At 40.0% G+C, this 9,835-nt stretch overlaps 1 long non-coding RNA gene across 1 annotated transcript; it reads left to right on the plus strand.

Moving 5' to 3' along the window:
* The first annotated feature begins 1,219 nt into the window (after positions 1 to 1,219).
* On the plus strand, positions 1,220 to 9,491 carry LOC131396801 (uncharacterized). Its single transcript, XR_009216688.1, has 3 exons — positions 1,220 to 1,468; positions 2,574 to 2,656; positions 8,635 to 9,491. It is a non-coding gene; the product is annotated as an uncharacterized LOC131396801 (long non-coding RNA).
* The last annotated feature ends 344 nt before the right edge of the window (positions 9,492 to 9,835 follow it).

The raw sequence follows: 9,835 nt of genomic DNA on the forward strand, positions 1-9,835 counted from the left end.
GTAGCTAAAGTGTTGTCAATTTGGTTGATCTTTTCAAGAACCAACTTTTGGTTTCATTAATTTTCTCTATTATTTTTCTATTCGCTATTTCATTTATCTCTGATCTAATCTTTATTTCCTTCCTTCTGCTATCTTTGGGTTTAGTTTGTTCTTCTTTTTCTAGTTCCTTAAGTTGTAAAGTTAGGTCATTGACTTGATACATGTCTTGTTTCTTTGTTTTTGTTTTTTGGTGAGGAAGATTCGCCCTGAGCTAACATCCACAGCCAATCTTACTCTTTTTATATGTGAGCTGCTGCCACAGCATGGCCACTGACAGACGAGTGGGGTAGGTCCGCGCCTGGGAACTAAACCCAAACCCAGGCCACCAAAGTGGAGCATAGTAAACTTAACCACTAGGCTACTGGGGCTGGCCCATATGTCTTGCTTTTTTGTGTGTGTGTGTGTGAGGAAGATCAGCCCTGAGCTAACATCTGCCAATCCTCCTCTTTTTTGCTGAGGAAGACTGGCCCTGGGCTAACATCCATGCCCATCTTCCTCCACCTTATACTGGGACGCCACCACAGCATGGCCCAGCCAAGCAGTGTGTCGGTGTATGCCCGGGATCCGAACTGGCGAACCCCAGGCCGCCACAGCGGAGCACGCAGACTTAACCACTTGCACCACTGGGCTGGCCCCTGTCTTGCTTTTTAATGTAAGCATTATAGCTATTAATTTCCCCCTTAGCACCACTTTTACTGCCTCCCATAAATTTTCACTTTCTTTCATCTCTAAGTATTTTCCTTTGTGATTTCTTCTTTGATCCATTGGTTGTTTAAAAGTGTGTTGTTTAATTTCCCAATTTTGTGAATTTTCCAGTTTTCCTTCTATTATTGATTTCTAACTTCGTCCCATTGTGGTTAGAGAAGATACTTTGTATGATAGCTATCTTTTAAAATTTATTGAGACCTAATTTGTGGCCTAACATATAGTCTATCCTGGAAAATGTCCCATGTGCACTTAAGAAGAATGTGTGTACTATTATTAGGTAGAGTGTTCTGTATATGTCTGTTAGATCTAGTTGGTCTATTGTGCTAAGCCCTCTGTTTCCTTACTTATCTTCTGTCTGATTTTTTATCCATTATTGTGAGTGGAGTATTGAAGTCTCCAACTATTATTGTTGAACTGTTTATTTCTCCCTGTCAGTTTTTGCTTCGTATTTTTTGTGTGTGTGAGGAAGATTAGCCCTGAGCTAATATCCGTTGCCAATCCTCCTCTTTTTGATGGGGAAGATTGGCCCTAGGCTAACATCTGTGCCCATCTTCCTCTACTTTATATGGGACGCCACCACAGCATGGCTTGACAATCGGTGCATCGGTGCGTGCCTGGGATCCGAACCTGTGAACCCCAGACCACCGAAGCAGAGCATGCGCACTCAACCACTACACCACTGGGCTGGCCCCAAGATTCATATATTTTGATGGACTATAAGGTGCATAAATGTTTATAATTGTTATATCTTCTTGCTGTATTGAAACTTTTATTAATATATAATGTCCTTCTTTATCTCTTGTAAGCTTTTTAAATTTAAATTCTATTTTGTCTGATATTAGTATAGCCACCTCTGCTCTCTTTTGCTTTCTGTTTGCATGGAATGTCTTTTTCTATCCTTTCACTTTCAATCTATTTGTGTCTTTGGGTGTAAAGCACGTCTCTTGTAGATTGCATAAGGTTGGATCATGTTTTTTGAATCCATTCTATCAATGTCTGCTTTTTGATTGGAGAGTTTAATATATATACATTTAAAGTAATTACTGATAAGGATGCACTTACTTCTCTCATTTTGCTGTTTGTTTTCTATACGCCTAATAGCTTTTTTGTCTCTCATTTCCTGCATCGTCTTCTTTTGTGTTGAGTCGATTTTTTTGTACTGAAATGTGTAAATTCCTTTCTCATTTCCTTTTGTATATATTCTATAGCTATTTTCTTTGTGGTTACCATAGGGATTATTTTAACACCCAAAATTATAACACTCCAATTTGAATTTATACCAGCTTAACTTCACTAACATACAAAAACTCTCCTCCTTTACAGCTCTGTCCCCACCCCCTTCAGTTATTAACCTCACAGAATTACATCTTTATACATTGTGTGCCCCAAAACATAAACCAATAATTCTTTAAATGCATTAGTTTCTTAAATTATGTAGAAAACAAGATTTGGAGTTATAAACCAAAGCTACAATAATACTAGCTTTTATACTAATTGTTTTTTTCCTTTAAATTTATTGGTCTGTTAAATCATGTAGAAAACAAAAAGTGCAGTTACAAACCTTTTTTACAATAATACTATATTTTATAATTGCCCATGTATTTACCTTTATTGAGATTCTTATTTCTTCAAACGGCTTTGAGTTACTGTCCAGTGTCCTTTCATTTCACCTTGCAGGACTCCCTTGAGCATGTCTTGCAGGGCAGGTATAGTAGTAATGAACTCCCTCAGCTTTTGTTTATCTGGGAATGTGTTAATTTCTCCCTCACTTTTGAAGGACAGTTTTGCTGGATATAAGATTCTTTGTTGACCTTTTTTTCTTTTAGCATTTGGAATACATCATCTCACTGCTCTGTGGTCTCAAAGTTTCTGATGAGAAATCTGCTGATAATCTTACTGAGGATCTCATGTATGTGATGATTTGCTTCTCTCTCGCTGCTTTCAAGATTCTCTCTTTGTCTTTGTCTTTTGAAACTTTGATTATAACGTGTCTTGGTGTGGGTCTCTTTGAGTTCATCCTTCCTGGAGGTTGTTGAACTTGGATATTTATATTCATGTCTTTCATCAAATTTGGGAAGTTTTCAGCCATTATGTCTTCAAATATTCTCTTTCTTTCCTTTTCTCCTCTGGGACTCCTACAATGCATATGATGCACTGCTTGTTGGTGTCTCACAGGTCCCTTAGGTTTTGTTCACTTTTCTTCAATCTTTATTTCTGTTCCTCAGATTTGATACTTTCTATTGTCCTATCCTCAAGTTTGCTGATTCTTTCTTCTGCCTGCTTAAATCTGCCTTTGAATCTTTCTGGTGAATTTTTCATTTCAGTTATTTTCCTTTTCAGCATTTCTTTTTAGGTTATTTTTCTCTTTATTGATATTTCTGTTTTGTTCATACATAATTTTTTACTTTCTCCACATCATCCTTTAGTTTTTCGAGCTTCTTTAAGATGGTTATTTTCAAGTTTTTGTCTAGTATATCTGCAATTAGGTCTTTTTCAGGGACAATTTCTATTGATTGATTTTTTTTCCTTTGAATGAGCCATTCTTTCCTTTTCTTTTGTATGCTTTGTATTTTTTTGTTGAACACTGAACATTTGAATCTAATAATGGTAATTCTGGAAATGAGATTCTTCCCTTTCCCCCAGGTTTGCTGTTTTTTATTATTGTTTTTGTTTATTTTTTACTTACTTTTTAATTGTCATAGGCTGTCTCTGTGCTGAGGGTCAGGCTGATGTGTAAACTTAAGGTCTTCTCAGGTATTTTATGAGCCTTTCCTTGGCATGTATGGTCACTTCCTAATTTTCCCTGTATATGCAGTTGTTTTTGAAGGTCCTCCTGTTTAATGCCTGGCTCCCAAAGGGGTAAAAATAGAAAAATGAAGAGAGGAAATAAAGTGCATTGGCCCTTTAAATCTCCTGGAAGTCACTTCAGCCAGAGGGGAAGGGGCTTGAAACAATGGAGGAGGTACATTGTGGGATGGCTGCCCACCTCTCTGTCTGCTCCTCCATGATAAGAAGCAGCAATCAGTGATGAGAGCACAGATCCCTGATATTTGGTGGACAGGGCTCTTTTGCCTATCCTGGCTCCTGCAGGCTGTGTTCAAGTTGCTCTAGGAATATATGCACAGCTGCCTGCCCCTGGGCTGGGGATGGAGGATGGGTAGCTGCTACTGTGCTGAGAGCTGAAATTGACCAAAATTAACTGCAATTTACCATCCAAATCTTCCTCTGGAGGTTGCAAGCCTTCAGTAGACTCAGAGTTCCAACATAGTTACATCAGACAGATTCAGCCAGTGCAATTGTTGTCTAGGCAGGGAAATAGCTACCTGTGCTTCCTACTCTGCCATATTCCCAGAATCCTCTCCTGGTCTGCTTTCTTTTACAGAAAAACCCGCTGAATTTATTACAAAATGTAACACAGGAAAGACAAACCAGAAAACATTGAAGTTGGTTACCCACAAGGAGTATGTAGGGCAAAATGGGGTGGATGGGATATGAGAGGGAATGACACTTCTCTGAGTACACTTTTTGTGTACTGTTGACTTTTGAAAGCATGCTAACATCATGCATATTCAAGCAAAAAATAAATTAAGAATAATTGGAAGGGAGGGAATCCTATAACTGAAAGTAAACTGTCAGAATTGAACTTAATTGTATTTCAAATGAATAACATAACCCTAAAGGAAAAAGGAAGGAAGGAAAGAAAGAAGAGAGGGCGGGGGCCGGCTCCATGGCTTAGCGGTTAAGTGCGCGCACTCCGCTACTGGCAGCCCGGGTTTGGATCTTGGGCGCGTACCAATGCACCACTCGTCTGGCCATGCTGAGGAGGCGTCCCACATACAGCAACTAGCAGGATTTGCAACTATGACATACAACTATCTCCTGGGGCCTTGGCGAGAAAAAGGGGAAAAAAATGGAGGAGGATTGGCAATAGATGTTAGCTCAAGGCTGGTCTTCCTCAGCAAAAAAAAAGAGGAGGATTGGCATGGATGTTAGCTCAGGGCTGATCTTCCTCACAAAAAAAAAAAAAGAAGAAGAGAGGGAGGGAGAACTAGTCCAAGAATCTTATGTGCACAGTACTTGACAAATACCTTCAGTCTTGGGCAGAGTGGGGTGTGTATGGGAAAAGAATTGCAAACAATTCCTCAACGGTTTTTTGTGTGTGAGGAAAATTAGCCCTGAGCTAACACCTGTTGCCAATCCTCTTTTTTGCTGAGGAAGATTGGCCCTGGGCTAACATCCATGCCCATCTTCCTCTACTTTATGTGGGACGCCTGCCACAGCATGGCTTGATAAGTGGTGTGTAGGCCCGCACCTGGGATCTGAACCTGTGAACTCCAGGCCGCCAGAAACAGAGCACACAAACTTAACCACTGCACCACCAGGTCAGCCCCCCTCAACTCTTTTTAATAGATTTATTTATTGTAGTAGTATGAGCAAAACAATTCTGAAACTATTTTAAATGCATCATAGACTTGAATAAACATGTTTATTGTTGTTGGGAGTCAGGGTACTCACTGTGGAAAGAAGGACATACAAATATGAATAGGGGCAGACAACAAAGAACCATATGGGGATGGATTGAAATTGAAAGTATTGGTGTGGCGGACCGGCCCCATGGCTTAGCGATTAAGTGTGGGCGCTTCGCTACTGGCGGCCTGGGTTCGGATCCCGGGCGCGCACCGACGCACCGCTTCTCCGGCCATGCTGAGATCGTGTCCCACATACAGCAACTAGAAGGATGTACAACTATGACATACAACCATCTACTGAGGCTTTGGGGAAAAAAAAAAAAAAGGAGGAGGATTGGCAATAGATGTTAGCTCAGAGCCAGTCTTCCTCAGCAAAAAGAAGAGGATTAGTATGGATGTTAGCTCAGAGCTGATCTTCCTCACACACACACAAAAAATAATAAATAAAAAAAAAAAGAAAGAAAGTATTGGTGTGAATTCATGATCTCTAAAATATGTATATGTATGTATATAAGCATGTTTATATGCAAGTGCATGTATGTATTGTATGTATATGTGTATATGTACGTACATATATTTCCCTAGCTGTACCTGCTGAAGGACCTTGAAACAAAGTTACCCCAGTAGCAATGAGCACATTGAGTGCTCAGATCTGAATTGTTTCCTAGGGCTGCCATAACACATTACCACAAAACTGGGTGGCTTAAAACAACAGAAATTTATTCTCTCACAGCTCAGGTGTCGGAAATCCAAAATCAGGGTGTCAGCAGGGGTGGTTCCTTCGGGAGGCTCTGAGGGTGAATCTGTTCCATGCCTCTCTCTTAGCTTCTAGTAGCTGCTGGCAGTCCTTAGTGTTCCTTCGCTTGTAGTTGCATCATTCCAGTCTCTGCCTCTGTCATCACATGGCCTTCTTCCCTGTGTATCTGTGTGTCTCCAAATCTCCCTCTCCTTATAAGGACACCAGTCATTGGATTTAGGGTCTACTGTAAGCCAGTATGACCGCGTCTTAACTTGATTACATCTGCGAAGACCCTATTTCCAGATAAGGTCACGTTCACAGATACTGCAAGTTAGGACGTCAACATATCATTCTGGGGGACACAATTCGACTCACAATAGTCTCTAATACCATTCCCCTTTAAGAGGAACCAGGTCTCTCCAGAGAAATAGCTAATTTCAGAGCTGGAGAAGGGGGGTTGCAGGATGAGCCTGGAATATCTTGTTATACCAGAAAGTGACGAAGTGCTAAAAAACAAACGATGGGAGCATGGCACAGGGATACAAAAGGCTGAGGACTGCCTAGAAAATATGGAGGGAATGCTGGAGTCGGAAAATCATCTTGCAGCCATGGTGATGATGATTAGATCAACCAAGAATCATCAATGGATGCTCAATCTAAGGAGAAATTTTGATGAGGAGCAGAATATTTGTCTTAAGAGTGTCTCCTCACATACAGCTTATTAGTGCAGAGGAAGAGGATAAACAATAAAATATAGTGGAGAAATTGGGCTACACATTGACCAAGTGATCAAAATTAACTTCACCAATGAGGGGTAGATGGACATCATCTGCTCCAGTAGTGATACCCTAGAAGGACACAGTGTCACCTCTACAGTATTCTGCTCAAGAATGCATAACTTTGGTCTATTCATGAGGAAACACCAGACAAACCCAAAACAAGAAACATTCAGCTAAGTGTGAGTGACTATATTTTTCAAAAATGGCAATGTTATAGTCAAAATCCAAGAGACAGAAAGTACAATGGTGGTTGCCAAGGACTGAGGGGAGGAGGAAATGGGGAATTAGTGTTTAATGGGGACAGAGTTTCAGTTGGGGAAGATGAAAAAGTTCTGGAGATGGAAGATGGTGATGGTTGCACAAGAATATGAATGTAGTTAATGCCACAGAACTGCACACTTAAAAACAGTTAAAATGGTATAAACTTCATGTTATGTATATTTTACCCCAATAAAAAAGTGGGAATATTATGAAAGGCAAATAAAGGCTGTGGAAGTGCTCCAGATTAAAGGACGTTAAAGAGACGTGACAAATAAATGCAATACCTGACTCTAGACCTGACTTCAAAAAGTCACAAAAGGACTTCAACTCCTTTAACAGAAGGGAAAGCATGCCATAAAGGACATTAGGTCAGCTGAGAATGTTGGAATTGGAACATGGATGGCAGATTAAAGTAGTGTATCAGTGTAAATTTATGAAGTTGATAACTGTACAGAGGTTATGTAAGAGAATATCCCTATTCTTAGGAAATACACACTGAAGTGTTATATGTAACTTACCTCAAATAGTTCAGACAAATATTATATATCATCTACACAACACACACTCAACTCTTGTTAACATTTTACCTCAATTGCTTTATCACTCTCTCTCTTTGTGTGTGTGTGTGTGTGTGTGTGTGTGTGTGTGTGTGTGTGAATAAGGGTAAAAAGGTTTATTGAATTATTTTATTTTTGCAATTTTTTGTAAATTTGAAGTGATTTCCAAATAAAAAGTAAGAAAACAAACAAAAAACCCCAATGAGTCCATTCCTTTCATTCCATTCTCTCTTAAACCCACTCTAGTCAGGCTGTCTATCCCACAACTCCACTAAAATGCATTCATCAAGGTTACCAATTACATCTAGTTTGCCACTTCTAATGGTCAATCCTTAGTCTTTCTCTTACTTGACCCATCAACAGTATCCGACGCAGGTTATCTCTCCCACTTTCTTGAAATGTGTCTTTTTGAATTCTGGGCATCACTCTTGAATGGCTCTTTGCTTACCTTCCTGGCTGCTCCTTCTCAATCTCCTTGACAGTTCCCCTTTATGTTTCCCTCTTCTAAACCTCCAGGGCTCAGTCCTCAGAGCCAAGCCATCTAGGAGTTTCTGTGTGCTGTCAGGGTCATTTCCTAATCTAAGTCTAGTGTTTTTTATTCACTCACCTTATTATGAGCATGTAATATTCTTCCAGGAAATGTAAGATCCTCCTCCCTTTGAGGTCTTACCCAAGGTCAACTCCCTATTGTGTGTTTCCTGGTTCAGAGCAGTTGGGAGCAGTGCACAGTAGGGAAAGTCTCTCACACTATTCTGAGCACACATTCTAGGAGAAGGATCAGGGGCTGAAAACCCTTTCTAATATCCTGGAGAGGTCTGAAGTATAACTATCCCTTCAAAAATCAGAAATCTAGGGCCAGTGAGGGGAAGGTACTGGCTGAAGGTCATTCAACTGATGATTGGCAATGTCTGTGCTCAAGCCCATGTGTCTCTGCTGTCTCCTCAAGTGGTGATGTAACATGTTGGTGTCCAAGACTTCCTCAGAATCTGAGGAAAGCTACAGAGTTTTTCCCAGGAGGTGAGGGTGGCGGGAGGGAGAAAGTACCTGGCACATACCAACAATTCTTTTTCATCTAATTTCAGAAGCTTCATGGACCCTCAAAGCACATCCAGACCTCAAGTTGCAAAACTCTGCTCTATCAGAAAAATCCAAAACATGGAGAAATCTATAGGATAACTGATTCAGTGTCTTCAACAAATCAATGGCGCAAAAAAACTGAGGAGAGTGTAAATGTTTAAGAGTCTTAGGAAGCATAACAATCAAATGCTGCATATAGACCTTGTTTGAAGTCTGATTCAAGCAAATTAAGTATAAAAAGGGCTTTTGGGGGGACAACCAGGGAAATTTGCATAGAGTATTGGATGATATTAAGGAATTATTATTTTGTTAGATGTGAAAATCAGTATGTGAGATTTTATTTTTTAGAGATGAGTTTCAAAGTATTTAGGGTTGAAATATGATGTCTGGGATTTATTTTAAAATACCTCATCAAAGAAAAAAACAGATGAAGCATTTATGCAAGATGTTTATAATTAAATCTAGGTGATGGGGATTTGGGAGTTCATTATCATACTTTCTTCTACTTTTGTGATTGAAATTTTTCATACTGAGGAGAAAATACAAACAAGTCCTGCTCTCTGCCTTTCTGGCAAAGATAAGAGGATATCAGGGTTGTCACAGCCAGTACCAAGGTTTTGAGGCTCCCTGGAGAGCCATCCATGGACAGGAACCTGACTCTAGGACCACAACAGTTAGACTATTTTTTTGTCACTCTGTTTTGTTTGTCTGTTTTTGACCAGAGGACCCACAGATATCCTGCAAAATGAATTAGATAGATATTGCTATTCCTTTTCTGGGTCTTTTGAGGAATTTGTCCCATTTCATGTATGTTGTCAAATTTATGGGCATAGAGTTGTTCATAGTAGTCTTTATCCTTTTAATGTCTTTTAATGTAGGATCTGTAGTGATGTCCCCTCTTTCATGCCTGATATTTGTAATTTGTGCACTATCCCCTTTTTGACACAGACACGTAAACAGAGAAATGATTCAAGTCAAGGCTGCAGAACCAGCTGAGCCATCTTTACTTCTGCTGCCTTGCCCAGCTGTTGAGTCAATCATCCTTTTTGAGGCTTCCTGTCCCCAGAACATTGCTCTCATATACTCCATGTGACCTGATATGTAGTCTGACATGGAAGAGCCCAACTACACACCCAGAGCTCTCATTGCCATTGGCCTCCATGGTGAATCCAACCTCTCAGAATGTTCTCTTGCCCTGGATCCCTG

This window comes from Diceros bicornis, chromosome 34 (genome assembly GCF_020826845.1).
Source record: "Diceros bicornis minor isolate mBicDic1 chromosome 34, mDicBic1.mat.cur, whole genome shotgun sequence".
Lineage (NCBI taxonomy): Eukaryota > Metazoa > Chordata > Mammalia > Perissodactyla > Rhinocerotidae > Diceros > Diceros bicornis.